At 40.9% G+C, this 12,587-nt stretch overlaps 1 pseudogene across 1 annotated transcript in view; it reads right to left on the reverse strand.

Annotated features, from left to right (window-relative positions):
* Window positions 1–11,913, reverse strand: part of LOC147911315 (butyrophilin-like protein 9) — a 54,215-nt pseudogene extending 42,302 nt beyond the window's left edge. The window contains exons 1-2 of the transcript XR_015551072.1: window positions 11,060–11,913; window positions 10,182–10,381 (exon numbers count right to left, since the gene is read on the reverse strand). The product of XR_015551072.1 is annotated as a butyrophilin-like protein 9 (transcript). The remainder of the gene's footprint in view (window positions 1–10,181; window positions 10,382–11,059) is intronic.
* Between the last annotated feature and the right edge of the window lie 674 nt (window positions 11,914–12,587).

The following is a 12,587-nucleotide window of genomic DNA, read 5'->3' on the forward strand; positions in this document are numbered from 1 at the left end:
TGCATGTATAAATTATTTGTTGTGTAATAAATTATCCCTAAAATTTAGTGGTTCAAAACAACAAGCATTTATTATCTCTCAATTTCTGTAGGTCAAGAGTTCAGGAATGGATTAGCTATGTAGTTCTAGCTCAGGATCTCTCATGAGAAGCAAGATGTCAACCAGAACTGCAGTCATCTAAAGTCTTTGGGACTGAAGTGTCCACTTCCAAGGTAGCTTACTCACATCCCTTGCAAATTAGTGCCAGTTGTTGGCAGGAGTCCTTCAGTTTCTCCTTATGTAGGTCTCTCCATGGTGCTGAGTATCATCACAATATGGAAGCAGGTTCCCTCCAAAGGAAGTGATCCAAAAGAGCCCATGCAGAAGCCGTAAGTCTTTTATGACCTAGCCTCAGAAGGCCATATTCTCTCTTCATCTGGATTGTGTTGGTCACCCAGACTGATCCTGCCACACAGTGGGAGGGAACTACACAGGATATGAATACCAGGAGACAGAGATCACTGGGAATCCTCTTGGAGTCTGGCCTTCAGTGAAGAAAAGCCTTCAGCACACCCTCATCCTTCTAATCTGATCAATATGGAGTAGCATTCAATAACCCACACGTTAACTCACTCTGGAGAGAAGCCTTCTAAGTGCACTCTATGTGGTAAAACCTTCAACACAAACTCTGACTCTACTGTGTGCCAGAAGATGACCTACTGGGGAGAAACCTAAAGAATGCAATAGCTATAGGAAAGCCTTCAGTGATAGTCTTCGGGAGTCACGTCACAATTTACACTAAGGGAAAACTCTATGAATATCATCAAAATGGAAAACCCTTCAGAGGACCCTCATCCCTTAAGACACACATGAGAAATACACTGCAGAGGAACACTCTGTATATAAGGAATGGCAAACACTGGCACTCTCCCCTCTAGTCTACGCTGCTCTGTGCTTGGGGAGGTTGATGGACTATATCAAAGAGCTCATTTGCCTTAGGCTTCTGTTTGGGTTGGTCAGTGGGGAGCCCAGATAGGAGATCAGAGGGATGGAGGAGAGTGAGTCCATGCCGTGACTATATCCCTGCAGGAGAACTGGGGTCCGGATGTTACCCTTGAGCTCTTCTCAGCCCCTGTGGTGCAGCTGTCTCCCCTCTGCCCACTATGACCCCAGACTCACCCCCCTCCCCTCACCTTTTCTTCCATGCTCTTCCAGTGACTGAATATGCAGTATCCCTCTTTGGTTTCCCTACACCCTAGTCCTGTTAACATGAATAATTCTGGCCTAGTGACACATCAGTGCATGGAGAGCATACTGAAAAGTCTGTACCATTTCCTACAGGGCCCCCAAATAATCAGGATTCATCACATCACTGACCTCACCTTCCACCACTCCCCTATTTGCTCCATCCACTGTAGCCATACTGGTCTTGCTGTAGCTCCCTCACCCCAGCACAATTCAATGTCAGGGTCTCTGTACTGCCTAGACTGATATCCCCCAATGTAGCCACATGGCTCACTCTCAGTTCACTTAGGTCTCTGCTCAAGTGTCCCCTGAACAGAGAGGCATTCATTCTCACTCCAGATAAATGAGCAAGTCTCCAATTCCCACATTTCTTATCGTTATTGGGAGATATTCATCTCAACAGCACATATCACCATCCAATTAACTCTATATATACTTATTTATTTGACTAATATTTATTCCATCCCAACCCCCATTAGGTTGTAAGCACCATGATGGCAACGACTGTGTGTGTGATCCATTACTGTAGATCTTGTGCCACAAATCATACCTGGTACTCAGGCAGTGCTCTGTAGCATAGAGTTTAAGAGTATGGACTCTGGAGAGAGACCATTTGCGTTCAAGTCTAGACTCTACCACTTAATAACCTGCTCACCTCAGGCAAGTAACATGTTTTGTGCTCCAGTTTCTTCATCTGTAAAATGGGAACATGAGAGTGCCTACTTTGTAGACTTGTATTAAGGATTCAATTGGTTGATATATGTAAAGCACTTATGAAACTTCCTGGTATATAGGAAAGACTGTATATGTATTTCATCTTCTATTGTGAATCAATTAAAATTTTTTGTAGGAATATGCCAAGCAAAATAAGCCAGACACAAAGGAGTAAATACTATATGATTCTATTTATACAGGTTTCTAGAACAGGCAGAAAATAATCTCTGTTGGGGGAAAAAATCAGAACAGTGGTGCATCAAAGTGTGACGTGAGGGAGGTGAGGCAGTAGCTGGGATTGACTGGGAAGGGACAAGAAGGAACTTTATGGGGTGAGAAAAATGTTCTATATCTTGATAGAGGAATAGGTTACACAGGTGTATGCATTTATCAAAATGCATTAAACTGTACACTTAAGATCTGTACGTTAAACTGCATGTAAATTATACCTTAATTTGCATCAAACTCATTTTGCTAAGCGAAAGAGACAGAAAGCCATATGTTGCATGATTCCATTGTATGACATTCTGGAAAAGGCAAAACTGTAGGGAAGGACAACAAATCAGTGGTAGCCAGGAATCATTCTGACAGTACTGTGGCAGAGAATAAATGATTCTATGCATTTGTCAAAGCCCACAAAACCGTGTAGCACAGAGTGTATGTAATACGTGCAAGTTTAAAAAAAATCAACCCATGTGACTGAGTATCCCAGGATGGAATGCAAACTGTGACAAATGAATCTAACATTATTATAAATTTATGATATCATCATACTGAAGGGGGTTGGGGGGCAGAAGCTAACTTGAGTAACTTTGGAAAACGGGTGTTTTGACTAGAAACTGTAAGGCTAAATATAATAGGAACTGTACACTGTACGTAAACACTGTATTCTAGTTGGTAAATTTGTTTCTTCTGTGAGAATAGCCTAGAAATTCTGCACCTGCTTTACCCATATGCTGAGGGTGAAGAGTATGGATGGTAGGTAGAGGATGGTGGGAACCAGGTTTCTCTGTTGGAGATAGAAATTATAAAGGAGCAAGAAAGGAAGGTTAGGATGAATCCTGTAGTTCAGGATTATAGCTGGAGACATCAGTACAAACTCAAGTTTACCTTAATATGTATACAGATGGACAGATACAGAAAGAACTATAGATATGCCGATATACGTGCTTTACTATATATACATATGTTACTAGCTCTGTCTGCTTTGTCTGCTGAGAGGGCCTAGAAGTAGTGACACCTGAGTAGCAATGAGCATACCCAGCACCCAAATCTGCTTTCTAATACCCTTTTCTCCAATAAAAGGAACCAGAGCTCTTTGGAGAAATGAGTGACTCTAGGGCAAAAGAATGGGAATGTGTAAAAAGGACACAGAAGCCAACTCGAAAGAAAGCTCACAATGGGCAAGGCTAGAACAATTTGAGCAACAAAATAAATTTATTGGATTATAGCCCAAAGTATAAAATACATATACATAAGTCCATGCTTATATAAATGAATGAGTGACTAAACGGGGGAGAAATGACTTCTCTACAGAAGAATTCCATTATAATATATGTAGATACTCCCTCCCAGCAGGAGATGGAACTTAATTCCCACTCCCTCCACCCCCTTGAGAGTGAGCCAGACACAGTCACTTGCTTCCAAAGAATACAGCATGGAAAGGGAAAAACAAACAGTAACTTTACAGTGGAGAAACCTGGCAAATACTACCTTGGCCAAGTGATGGACATTATCATCAACAGTAATGTCACGTGGATATTATGCTCCCCATACGATGTGACTGGAAGAACACTTCATCTCTGTGATATTCGTGCTAAAAACTGATAACCCTAGTTTATCCTAACAAAAATATCAGACTAATCTAAACTGGGGGACATTCTACAGGACACCTAGCCAGTACTTCTGATGACTGTTAAGGAAATCAAACAAAGGCTAAGAAACTCTCACAGAACAGAGGACACTGGAGAGAGCTGACAATTAAACATAACATGGTACCCTGGGTTGAATCCTGGAATAGAAAGAGGGCATTAATGGAAAAGTCAATGAAATCCAAGTGAAGTTTGAAATTTATTATTTTTTTTGGTGAGAAAGATTAGCCCTGAGCTAACATCTGCTGCCAATCCTCCTCTTTTTGCTGAGGAAGACTGGCCCTGGGTTAACATCTGTGCCCATCTTCCTCCATTTTCTGTGGGACACTTGCCACAGCATGGCTTGATAAGTGGTGCATACGTCTGCGCCCAGGATCCGAACCTGCGAACCCTGGGCCGCGGAAGGAGAGCACGTGAACTTAACCACTGCACCACCAGGCTGGCCCCAATAGCTTTTTTTTTTTTTTTAATGGTTATAAATCTGGTGTCTCCTTCTAGAGAATGGGACTCATAATACTGTGAACATCACAGGAGTTTTGTGAGGATGAACTGTGATAAATTCACATAATGCACCATGTACTGTGCACCATGCCTGGCTCAGTCAGAGTTAAGAGCTCAATGATTATTGGTTGCATTATTGTTTCTAGAGCAATGAAATGTACCCAGCCTCTTGATGGCAGGGCCTATGACACCGTTCTTTGGGAGTTTCCAGAAAATAAAAACGATGTATAACAACATCAGTAACAAAAAAAGCGGCAAGGTGCTGAATGAACCGCTTCATATATATGCGTATGAATTTAATATGAATACGAATTACTGGAGAATCTTGTTAAAATGAAGATTCTGATTCAGAAGGTCTGGGGTAGGGGCCAAGGTTTTACATTTTGAACAAGCTCCCAAGTGACGCCAATGCTGCTGGTCCAAGGACCAAAATTGGGGCTGCAACTTTTCTATTTCTGCATGTTTTTAAATTTTCCTTAAAAAATACAAAAAAGTTTTCTCCATCTATTCTTTATCTCTTCACCACAAAAAATACTCTTATTTTTAAACCCAACTATATCACGTGTAACCCACCAGTCGTCAAGATCTTAAATAAGCAACTATTTCAACAGGACAGTCTTCCCCGCTTATACGCAGTTTTGCCTTCCACAGTTTGTTACCTGCAGTCAACTGTGGTCTGAAAATATTAAATAGAAAATTCCCAACTTCGTAAGTTTTAAATTTCGTGCTGTTCTGAGTAGCATGATGAAATCTCGCTCCATCCCACCTGGGACGTGAATCATCCCTTTGTCCAGCGTATCCACGCTGCATAAGCTACCTGCCCATTAGTCACTTAGTAGCTACCTCAGTTATCAGATTGACTATCGCAGTATCACAGTGCTTGTGTTCTAACAACCATGGACATCATCTGCTTATGACATCCAACCATCAACATCATCATGGCTCAGTGATCCTCCTCATGTATTGTCAGAAGGTCAATATTAACCTAGCGCTACATCACAATGCCTAGATCATTCACCTCACTTCATCTCAACATGTAGGCATTGTATCATCTCACATCCTCACAAGAGGAAGGGTGAGTACAGTGCAATAAGGTATCTTGAGAGAGAGAGACCACATTCACAGAACTATTTTTACAGTATATGGTTATAACTGTTCTATTTTATTATTGTTGTTGTTAATCTCTTACTGTGCCTAATTTATAAATTAGACTGTATCACAGGTATGAATGCACAGGAAAGAATATAGTATACACAGGGCTCTGTATTATCCGCAGTTTCAGGCATCCACTTGGGGTCTTGTAACACATCCCCCGTGGATAAGGGGAGGCTACTGCACAAAAAAGGGGTAACTACACATTAATGTTTGCCCCCACATGATCTCATACCTATGTAGATAAAAGTAATGTCTTGCAAAGTCAAGTCATATACAATTCTCTCAGCCTTATCAGTTAAAAAAGCCTAAATACTTTACAGTAACCTAGATTAACCACAATCCTAGGAAATTGTGTGAAAATTTTAATTTGGTAAATTCTGTTTGGAAACAGAGTATCCTATTACTAAGGCTCCTGCTTAACGATTTATTGAGTTTTCAAAGGGTAAGAAGCGATCTTAGATGATCTTAGATTTAGTAGCATATACAGGATATTTGAGAGAAAAAAGAGGAAAAGATGAAGAAAGCACATGCTGAACTGAGAAATAGGGAATAACAAAAAATGAGATGTAAGAGAGTCACACTTTCCTGCAATTAATGACATCACAGAGAATTTTAAAAACCAGTTTCCTTAACTCAATGACTTCTAGCCATTCTGGCTTTGTGATTTCACACTTTCCCATCCTCCTGAAAATGTTTCTTAGCACAAACTCTGGAAATTTAAAAGTGACATTTGTTTAAACTCTGAGATGACTGCACAATAAGCTCAGCAAACACCATCGTAACTGGTGTTGACGTTAACACTGTTCACATTCATCTAGTGAAGGAAACTGACTGATGTTGATGCAAGAAATCTCTCTGTATGTGTGTACAGAAACACAACGTTTCCACAAACAGCATCCCATAGTAGAATCCAACAGGACACTAACAGACACATGGTGCACACTGCGCCCTGTGTTCACATTAACTCTGAACTGGTTTTCCTTAAATTTAACAGGTCATTTAGGCTCTAGCTTCTCAAAGCCTTTAAAAAGCCTTTTAAAACTCTGAATTTCTAAAAAGGAGATTTTCATTTAGAACATTTCCAGTGATCATATTCCCTATTCACTGCCTACCCAAAACACTTTAAAAGTTGAGATCCAAAGATTCTTGAACCATAAAATGATAATTAAAATATTTTCTATAAGCCAAGGAAATTGAAGTGTTACAGGTCAACAAAGCTCAATTGCCAGCTAGAGATTAATTCTAAATGGTTAAGACCATTATGGCACATCACTAACAACCTTCCTCACCCTGTAAGAATTTTTCAAGAGCATAATAGATAGAGACTAATTAAAGTGATTCAAAGAAATTCTCAAATTTACATGGACAAACATATTATTAAAAATTTAATCTACAGGCAAGCAGAGAAATTCTTCTGAGTATTAAGCATGTATCAATCATCCAAAAATGAGCAAAATATGATAATATATTTCTGGTCTTTACCCATAAATCTAGTCCTGGAGTAAATCATCATTCAAGATAATTTTAAAATAAAAAATATCTACCCAGGATTTGAAAAACTTGGTTGCAAATAACAACACATCCACACAGTGAGGAACTGATGCTCTGAAATCTTCCCATAGTATCTTCAGAAAGCTTAACTTCAGTTACATAATAAACTTTGTGCTGAGCTGAAACTGATGTACAGGTGCATCCTGACCCAGATTTCTTAGTAAATAAGTTTCAAAACTGTCCGTTATAGCACAGCCCAAGAGACATTTTCCTATGTATTCTTCTTCCCTTCAGTCAATGGTTATAGAGAGCTTTCTACATGGAAAGAATCAAAAAACCATTTTTTTAGTAGAAAGCTAACTATACCAACCAAAAATGCTAAATGACTTCTTAAGTCTATTTCATTTCATAAACTTCATTTTCATAAAGGAAAAAAGAAACGCTAAAGCAAAAATACATTTAAAAATTCTAGCCAATAAAAATCAAATTTTACTTTAAAAACTATTTACAGTGTATATTAATTTTAAAAGGAGAGCATATTTCTCCTCTCATCACTCTATATTAACATTCATAGTTACTGAAACTTTTGTTGTTTGCAAGAAAATCCCTATGTCTATAAAGTTCACCTCCTCACTCTTTTAACTAACTAGGCACAATCTCCCTTCTCTGTGCTGCCTTGTTATAAAAACTTTGGGGAGGGAGTCTCAGGGTTAGTAACAATGACAGTAGAGCAAAGGAAAAGGATAGCATAACAGCAGTAAGGAAGAAAATGAAAGCAAAATAGAAGCAGGTCTTCCTCCTCCTGATAAACAAACACCAAGGCAGTTGAAAGAATTAGATAACTCGACAATCATACTTCTCAGAAGCACATACCTTGTATGGTAGAAATGATGACTCAGAATAATTACAGAATATGCTTTGCAATTATTTTAAATGAGTATGCATTATAAAAGACTCCTGTAAGTAAATCTGCTTTCACAGGGTTTAACTTTTTTCAACTATACCATCTAATTTGACTTACTACTCACCTTTGCTTTAGATATGGCAGTAAAATATATAAAAGATTACTTGAACAGGTAAGCGGTCAGAACATAACAGCACGCGATCTCTCCACATACTCAACAAGAGGATTTACTCTCAAGAGGCTTACTTCCTATTTTCCAGGTAGTTTTGTTCCTGTGTCTCCTCTAGGTATTTCTACCTATCAACCATTTCATTGCTCACTAATGAATAAGACAATGCGGGACAATGTGACTCTCCTATTCACTTACTATAGTCAATATACCTGTAGAGATCTGAATCAAAACTGAGATTCAAAAGTCTTCTAATTTACCTCTCAACTCTGCTGATTCATAAAGTTTTAGATAACAGAGTTTGACTAGAATCATCAGAAACTCTGTTATCTAAAATTTTATTACACATTGTAAAAGTGATAGGATGAAACTTCAAAATCATTTAGTTCAACTCTTAATTACTTTACAGTTGAGAAATCATTCAGAGAACTAGTTAGATGGTGTCAACTCAGGTTTTGTAACTCCAGACCAACACTTGTTCTGCTAAATCATGCTGCTTTCCGTAACTACTCCTTCTTCTCTATGATGTTCTTGTTATCCAAACAGTGCACCTGTGAAAGCTGATAAACTCAAGTATTCCTAGAATGACCAGAAAATCCCAAGTCTCAGGTCAAATACATATACCACTGCTTCATTTTCTACCCCAACATTTTTTCTGAAACCCTCCTAACTGCCAAAACTTTCCTGTTTCTTGTCCATCACATTTCTCTATCACTATAATTAATGTTTTAGTTATCTAGTACCCTATGTTACATAAAACATAATGCTAATCATAATAAGCAAATATTGAGTGCTCATTATATCAGGAACTATATTAAGACCTTTGGATGTAGCATCTCACTTAATCCCCAACTTCAAATAAGATAAATAATACCGTAATCCCCATTTCAAAACTGCAAAAATCAAAGCCTCAGAAGTTAACTTTTTCTTTTTCTCTCTTTTTTCTTTTTTTTTTTTTGCTGAGGAAGATTGGCCCTGAGCTAAGATGTGTTGCCAATCTTCCTTTTTTGGCTTGAGGAAGATTCACCCTGAGCTAACATCTGTGCCAGTCTTCCTCTATTTTGTATGTGGGTCGCTGCCACAGCATGGCCACCAATGAGTGATGTAGGTCGGTGCCCAGGAACTGAACCCGGGCCACTGAAGCAGAGCACACCAAACTTAACCACTAGGCCATGGGGCTGGCCCCAGAGGTTAAATAATTTGTCCTCATTCACAGAGCTAACCAGAAGTAGAACCGGGATAAGTAACCAGGCAGTCTCACTCCAATGTCCATATTCCTGATCTCTACATACGATAAGTATATATAACTACATGGACTTTATTATTAATATGCAGATAACTCAAAATTTGGGGGCTACAGAAGAATTTAAAGAGTCTTTGTATTTGAAGAGGCTTCTTTCACATTAAAATAGCTTAATATGGCTTATTCCCATAAACTATATCTTCCTTAAAAAGACATGGCCCAAGTAAGAACTCTTAACTCACTCATATATAATTAAAACTCAAATTAAAGAAAATAGGAGAAAAAAGAGTTGCAACAATACTTTAACAAATATCCAGATCAGCATTGTCCAAAAGAACTTTCTGTAGTGATAGTAATGTTTTCTATCTGCACCGTCCATCATGGTAGCCACTAGCCACATGGGACTATTCAGCATTTGAAATGTGTCTAGTGTGACTGAGTAACTGATTTTTGAATATTGTGTAATTTTAATTAATTTACATTTAAACAGCCACATGTGGCTAGTGGCTACTATATTGGACAGCACAGGTAGAAGATAAAATGCCAGAAAAAGATGAGGAAAGAAATTCTTATTGCCTTTATTTAGAGAGTGCACTAACAGTCAAATCAATTTAAATCTCTTTTCCTACTTGTTCTAGCTTCAGTTATTAACCCAAACAATATATACCTCCAAGGAGATTTAAGTAACCCAAACTTCTATACTTAAATTCTTCTTTGTGTATCTCAAAGGAAAAAAATAATTAAAACCTGTATTATCAACAAAGCTCCTTATATTAGAAACTTTTTACTGTTTGGATACCTAAGAGGAAGAATTTGAACCTGAAAACTGCCATCTACTAAGAAAACTAAAAAGAGTCACACAAGTTTTCCATTCTCTTCATAATAAATACTTGATAATAAAGTGCTTACCTTGATTCTCCACTACTGTTTCTAACACTTTCTTCATCACTGTGTCCATTCATTGTAAATATCAAGAAGTTTTAAAATAAAATATAAATCTTCCCAGTTTAAAAGATGAATATAAATACTGACTCCTCCTTGAATACCAAAAATTCACAGACGAATTTTCTTCAACATTCACAGGTTTCCTGGGACCCTTTTTGATTCACCTAAAGAAAACATATTAAGAAAATAAGAAAACTTCCTGTAGAGAAAAAGATAAGTCTATTTAGAACTTATACAAATCTACCTAGGCCAATCAGAAATACCTAGGCTTCCATTAACTACATTCCTGACTACTTACTAGAATTTATAGCACACCAGTGCTTATTTTTGACAGAAGAAATCAGAATATCTGCTGAGTGATAAAACTTTTATTAGACTAACTGCAGCTGTGTAGCGATACATATATACACATTATGGATAACTAGCTAACTAAAGAAAAACGGTAATATATAACATATACATACATTCCAAGAATAGAAAACGGAGTCTTATTAGATACTTTGTCAAACCAAGTAAGGGGGGAAAAGGTTACCTTTAATCAAACACTAATTCATATCACCAAGAACTTCATACACTTGAATGAGGCAAAGTTTTGAAAATGCTCACATAAGAACAGAAGAATAAAAGGGTATCATACAATCTTCACAAAAACTGTACAGGTCAAAATAAACGTGTACTTTCACAGGTAAGCCGACAGTGGAATGATAAAATTTAAATAATATTTATCCAGGTTGGACTTGCGGAGATTCCATTAAAAAAAAAAAGGTAATGGAATATACACTATGATTTTTTAAGTAATGGGTTTGGGGCAGAAATCACTGACCAAGACACAGCATTCCCACCTTTCAAGATTTCAGCACAACACTGGAGAGTCACCTACAAGCCATCCACGAATAAACAAAGGAGATCTCTGGCAGGGGAGGGAGAGGAAGAAGCGGGGGAAGGAGACGTCAGATCCTTCCCCAGCCAGAAAGGACCGAGATAGCCGACTGAGAGCAGAGCTGTCCTCCGACCTCAGCAAAGAGAATTCAGTCCTACGATGATCTCCATTCCACAAAAAAAGAGGAGGAAAACAGGCTGTTGCCAACTTCATCATAGCAAACTCTACATCTAGATCGAGATTTTAATTCTCCAGAGACTAAGGTCCAGTAGACTCTTTGCAAGAACTGGTTATCCAAAAAGTAACTCTTCCACGCAACATTTATTCCTCATGTTAAATACTAATTCCAACCCGTCAAAGAGCTTTACTGTTAAACAAGTCTTAAAAATCTAGGTACTCTAACAAACCGCCTCTTTCCCGAAAGTCTCTCTGCGTTGAGAAAGTTCACTCCTCTTTTCGTTCTTTCCTTTTCACCTTCCTTTCGCTCCTCAAAACGGCTTTCTCTGGACATTCTAACTTCCTTTTTCCCCTCATCTGCCTTCTCCGAGTCAGTCCTCTTTCTGAGGCCCTTCTCACAGCCCTAAGTTCTGAAGCTCCAGGCGCACGCAGCTCTCTCCAGCCTTTCCCGCGTCTTAACAATGAAGTCAAACCTCCCCAACCCTCCTCCCCTGTGCCCGCTCCTTGAACAGTTGCTCTGCTCCTGCTGAGTTTCCCAAGCGGTGCTCGAAAGGAGGCTGGAAACCTTCCTCCTCCCTCCTCCGTCCATCGCAGCTTCGCTCCAGTCAGTCTCCCAGCCGGACGCACACTGCCACCCCCGTCCCTCCCAGGGCCTCCATGCCGGTCCCTGAGTCTCTCTTCCCGCCTCACACTTCCCGCGGCCCCGCTCCGCGCCCTCCCAGCCTCGCCCGGGCCGCCGCCCCTCCCCCTCGCCGCTGCCCCCCACGTGCCGGGAGGCCGGGTCGCAGCGGGAGTGACGCGCCGGCCAAGCGCTCGCCGCTCGTGCTCCGCGGCTCCGCCCTCGCGGCCCAGCCGTGCCCACGCCGAGGAGGCCCGGGCTCCGCCGCCCGCCGGCGCTAGGACGCGCTCCGCGGGGCCGCCTGCGCTCGCCACTCACGCGCCCCCCGCGCGCCGAGCCCGGCCGCCGCCGCCGCCGGCCCTCGCAGAGCCGCCCCGGCCTTCGCCCGGCGCCCCCGCCCCCCGCCCGGCCTCCCTGCCACGTCCTGACCCGCCCGCCGCCCCCTTTCTTACCGGCGGCCGTGCAGGCTTCGCGGGGGCAGAGGGAGCCCACTCAGGTCGGTGGCCTCCCCCGCGCCCGGGCCCGCGGTCTCCGCCGCCGGGGGGGGCCTCGGGCTCCGGGCGTCTCGGGGTAAGCAGGAGTCCGTGAGGGGGAGGGGAAGCCCCGGCCCGCGGCACCGACGCGCGATCCCCTGCGGAGCGGTTCCAACAAATCGTTCATGATTAAAGCACCAAGGGTGAGATGGCGACGGCAG

This window comes from Ceratotherium simum, unplaced genomic scaffold (assembly GCF_057802395.1).
Source record: "Ceratotherium simum simum isolate JZ-2026a unplaced genomic scaffold, ASM5780239v1 HiC_scaffold_43, whole genome shotgun sequence".
NCBI classification, from domain to species: domain Eukaryota; kingdom Metazoa; phylum Chordata; class Mammalia; order Perissodactyla; family Rhinocerotidae; genus Ceratotherium; species Ceratotherium simum.